This window comes from Nicotiana sylvestris, chromosome 10, assembly GCF_000393655.2.
Source record: "Nicotiana sylvestris chromosome 10, ASM39365v2, whole genome shotgun sequence".
Classification (NCBI taxonomy): domain Eukaryota; kingdom Viridiplantae; phylum Streptophyta; class Magnoliopsida; order Solanales; family Solanaceae; genus Nicotiana; species Nicotiana sylvestris.
In genome coordinates this window covers 45,520,083-45,525,864 of record NC_091066.1, presented here as the reverse complement: position 1 = coordinate 45,525,864, position 5,782 = coordinate 45,520,083, and positions in this window count along the sequence as shown.

Sequence of the window (5,782 nt, the reverse complement as noted above, 5' to 3'; positions counted from 1 at the left end):
ACATCAAACTAACTCTATCTCTCTGGAAATGCCAACCACCTCCTCAAAAGATGCACCAGATACCCTCTCTCTGGTCAGAAAAATTGGTAGCTGATAAGTGAGGTCATCAACAAACCTCCTAATCCTCTCCCTATCCGTCGGAACTATCCAGATAACATGATAGGCCAACTCGGAGAATCTCATATCATATTGTGTCACAATCATATCCTCCAAACACAAATGTTGATACTGCCTGCACAGCTCTTTTCTGCGGGACTGTGGTACATTTTTCTCTAGGAAAAGAATAGAGAATTGATTCTAGGTAAGAGGCGCTGCACCAATAAGCCTATGCCTCTCATAAGCCTCCCCCAAGTAAAGGCAGCTCCAAAGATCTGAAAGGTAGTGAAGGAGACCCCACTGGTTTCCAGAATAACCATTGTACGAAATATCCTCTTACACTTGTCCAAGAAACCCTAACATCCTCACCCTCTCTACCACTGAAAGTCGGTGGCTATATTCTACCAAACCTCCCCAATCTCCGCTGCTAGTCATCAGGAATGATAGGAACCACATAATCTTGATCAACTGCAACTGGATGGGCTAGTGGTGCCCCCGATGTCTGAAGTCCCTAAAAAACATACTCAGGTGAGCGGGCAACGGGAGTTTGAGTGCCTCCCCTGGCGTGGGAAGTAGCTATTGTAGTAGAAACAGTGACCGCCAGAGAAATACTGGTGCACACGGTTAGAATCTATGCCAAGGTCTCCTGAAGACCTAGAATAGCCATAGGCACAACTGGTGCTTGAGCTAGTCCCACTAGGGCATCAACACTCGGAACCTGATCCTGAATTGGAGAAGCTGGTGGATCTGCTGGTGCTGCCCTAGCTGCGCTGTGAGGTACACCTCTACCTCTGCCACAGACTCTAACGCAATCTCAGTGTCTCACGGCCCGAACTAGTGGTACTGGTGGATGTTCGCCCTGACAGTTAGTACATATACTCACCATCTGTGATAGAATAGAATAATAGAAGTTTAGTTCCAAAATCAATAGATTTGCACGAAATGAATTCAAGAATGTTAAGTTTTTCTAAAGGTTCTACAACCTCTCAAAGATAAGTACAGACGTCTCTGTACCGATCCTCAAGACTCTACTAAGCCCACTCATGACTCGTGAGACCTATGTAATATAGGTACTGATAACAACTTGTCAGACCCCAAACTCAACCCGTCATGATGGTGTCTATCGTGGAACTAGGCCAGCCTCAACTCAATGCGATGTAAACCACAATACTAAAATTTAGAACATTTGCGAAAAAATAATTTTATCATTTAAGAAAAATAAATTGTTCAAAACATAAGCAAATACATAACACGAGTCAACCAGCCCAAAACCAGGGTGTCACGGAGTACATGAGCGTCAATAGAAATAACAGAGTCTACTACAATGTTTACTGAATACAACTAAAACACAACTATAATAAAGAAGGAGGGTCAAGAAGTACGAACGCCATGCAGATACCTCAACAATCTCCCAAACCTACAACCTGCATCAGTGACTACCACTGGGTACGAAAGCACCTAGATCTCCACACAAGGTGCAGGAGGTAACATGAGTACACCAACTCAGTAAGTAACAAGTCCAACCTATGGACCGATAGGTAGTGACAAATGTAACCTCAACAGAAAATAGAAATAAGTTGTTCAGTAAAATAGACATGCTATTTTTTCTGGAATACAATTCAACAATGAGATAAATATAGACCTGAACAATGTAAAAGATAAGGATCAACTAACTCTGTATACCAATGCACAAAATGTATGAAATGCACCATATGCTCCCATTTTCAAGTGCTCAACAACTTGATACTGCATATGATCACCCGACCCAGGGAAATCCATCCCAAAACATATACAATGCTTACTACAAGTCATCCAGTATCGAGGAACAAGGGTAATCCAACCCTGAGGTGAAATCCATCTCCATGTATATATGTATACACACACAACCACTTGGTACCGCATATGGCCATCCGACCCAGGGAAATCCATCCTAGAACATGCTCAATAATGACTAGAAATCACTCCATACCGAGGAAAAAGGGAAATCCATCTTTGTGGAGAAATCCATCTCCATATATCAATACATCAGAAAAATCCACGTCCAAGGAAAATCCATCCCTAAATAATATCATCCACACTCATTGGATTGTGTAGACTCTACAGGGGCTCCTTCAGACCAATCGCAATAACAAGCCAATGAAGGCATAATCAATAATTTGTTGCGGCGTGCAGCCTGGCCTATAATTGTCATTCATAATTAGGCACTCGACCTCTCTTAGTAAACACTCTCCAGTCTCACCCACGGCTCACAATGCCATGAAAACTAGCCCGAAGCAATGATATGAGGTGCCAACATAATAATAGCTGAGACTAAGACATGATATGATATGCAACGACAAGACTGAGTACATAATATCAATGAACTTGCGAGATGACAGCAAGAAATGACCACTCGGGTCTCAGTAGTATCAGCTTGAAGCCTTAACATGATAATTATCATGATTTATGGCTCATCTATTTAGTCACATAATAAAACACGAATATCGGCAAGAAAGAGCCACTATGCAGTTCCATGGAATGAACCAAGTTACAATTCTCGTGGTGCACACCCACACGCCCGTCACTTGGCATGTGCACCACCTGAATACAATCATATAGCACATAGTCGGGGGTTTCAAACCATCATAACAATGTTTGGAAGCATTACATACCTCAAACAAGCTAAAATCCCACTCCGCAATGCCTTTGCCCCTCAAATCGACCTCTGGACGCTCCGAATCTAGCCATAAACAATTCGATACAATCAACACAAGCTAAAGAAATCAATCCAATAAAAAAATGCTAAGCTTAAGGCCAAATTCAAAAAGTCAACTCAAAAGTTGGGCCCCGGTCCGATGTCTAGAAATCCAACAAAAGTCACAAAATCCGACAACCCACTCTATTACGAAACTAACCATACTAGTTTCACTCAATTCCAACTTCGAATCGGCTTTCAAATCCCGAAAGTTCATTTATGAGGTTCCACAATTTTTCCCCAAATTCCACCCCAGGTTACTAATCAGAAGATGAAATAAATGATATATTCATGATTATTAGCCAAAACCTGCAGTCGCGTCCCTTCTTCTGCTGTCCGCGCCAACCTTCATTACTGACCACGAAAATACTGCCTCCCTCGCAAAAGTCCCTCTACCGACCTCAAAATTTCGGTGCGGCCTGCACTCCCATCTGTAGAGACCAACATCAGCAACACCAGTAGCTGTTTTCAATAACTATACACATCCGATAACTACTTGAAACACACCTGAGGCCCTCAAGACCTCAACCAACCCCACCAACATGTCTCAGAACATCATTCAAACTTAATCGAATCTACGAATCACTCAAAACAACACCAAACATCGAATCAAATCTCAGATTCAAGCCTAAGAATTCCGAACTCCTAAATTGTACAAATGACTTCGAAACCAATCAAACCTTGTTCAAATATTCTCAAATTTTGCACACAAATCACCAATGATCCTACAAACCTACTGCAATTATTTCTTTCATTAAAGTTGCCAACTTTCGTCATTACTCTTAGTTGCATTCATCTTTTCACACTTTGTAAGAATAGGTTTTATTGCATATAAAATACTGCATTCCTCTGATTAAGATTTTGGCTTAATTTTTCTTGTGAAAATCATTAATTGATATGTGATTGTTGAACTCCAGTTAAGCCTTAGGAATGTTGCTTACTCTCTCTTGTACTTTAATCAGCAATCACGATGAAAATTTTGTACTTTACTGTGAATATCAATGTTGTATTCTGCTTCCAATAGTTTACATTCTTTTTGTTAGGTGAAAATTGTGCATGATTAACTACTGACAAGCCTCTCCCTTTTGACTGATTCAAGTCTTGAGAATCTGAGATTGGATTGAGAAAAAAGAATGCTCCGTCTCTATAGGAAGCAACTAATTTACATTTGATCCTTGAACAACAATCTGTGAGCTATCACCATTAAATTTTGTTCATTCCAAACCCTTTCCATCTACAATATGCTTCTCAGTCACACGATCACATCTATTAGGAGTAGGTGAAACATCGCCAGCGTCGACTAGAATTGTAGCATGCGTAGAAACAGATGTTGTATTTAGTGGCTTAATGACATCTGATCATTGTCCAACAACATGAGATTTTACACCTTTGTCTTCTATAAATTCCAAGTTTTTTCCTATAGCACGATCCACAGAAGCATTAGCTACAGTCATCAGATTAATAGTAGCAATAGTTTTATGATTCCCAGGTTGAAAATTCAAAGTCTGCTGCTGCCTACAAACCTGTGTAACACTAGCTTCATTCTCCACTCGATCAGTGATAGCCTTAGGGACAACTTATATTTTGACCAGCTCCTTTACCATCTACAGCAACTTCAATATGTATTACATCAGTTGGAGATATGTCATTCAGAAATCCCTAAATATCTATTGTATTACCTAATGTTTTGTTGTCTTTTTCATTCTAGGTAACTCAGAAGCAAAAAAGGTTTTTGGGCCTACTTTACAAAAAGATATTTGGAAACTTCCGCCGGGAAAGATAATTGATGTGTCGTTTAATAATTGTAACCAAGCTATTGGAAAAGAGGATCAAAAGCTTGCTAGCTTTCTAGAAGTTATTTCTAGAACTCCAGAACTAACACCTCTATATGTAGATGATTCGAGAAATTTTGACAACGAAGAAAAGAAGAAAATGGTGGATTTTGCCAGGGTATGGAATATTCTTCTTCTTCTTCTTCTTCTTCTTCTTCTTATTATTATTATTATTATTATTATTATTATTATTATTATTATTATTATTATTATTATTTTGTGAATATGCTCTATCTTTTATACATGATGTTATCTTACAAATATTGGCTTTTATTTTTTCAGAAGAAGTTCACTATTCCAAAACGTAGAGAAGCGTGGGTCTTAAAGTGACTAGGAAAGAAATGGAAACATTACAAGTGCAGTTTGCAGGGTGAGTATGCGCAAAAATATAATACTAAAGATGCTTTACTAAAAAATAGACCATGCCATATACCGAGGGATCAATGGAGTGGTCTTGTCCTTTATTGGCTTTCTGATAAAGCTAACGTATCAACCTTGAAAATTCTCCCATTCTGCTCATTTTCATAGCGTGTTTATTTTAGGTATGCTCAATTTTTGTTTAAAGTTTATAATATATCATTTTATTATTTTAATGATAGAGACGTACCCAAGCAAATAGAAACAATAGAGCCAAGCAAACGATGCTTCACACAGGAGGATCAAAACGTATTGGCACCTTGATGAATGAGCAGGTAAACCTATGAAAGATACAAACTAAAATATTTTAAACTATTTTAGTCATGCATACAACATATATGATATCATTTTTATTTTATTAGGCTGTAAACGGGATAGAGCCTGCACTAGCAGAAATTTTCCTATTAACTCATAAAAAATGTAAGGACGGTAGACCACTGGATGATGATTTTGTCAAGGCAATAGTATGATTTATTCTTTATTTAATTTTTTTGTTTGATGACTCTATACATATGCATTTTCCTCTTCATGAATTCCAAAGTAGATTTATTGTGTATTTTATGATCAGGAAATGATAAATGAAAGGATGAGCAATAGTGAGAGATCTCCTAAGCAACCTCCTCGTACTGTTGCTTGGGAAGGAGATGTGTATTCGCAGGTGTTGGGAAATGAAAAAAGTGGGTATGTTTTTGGTTTAGGACTT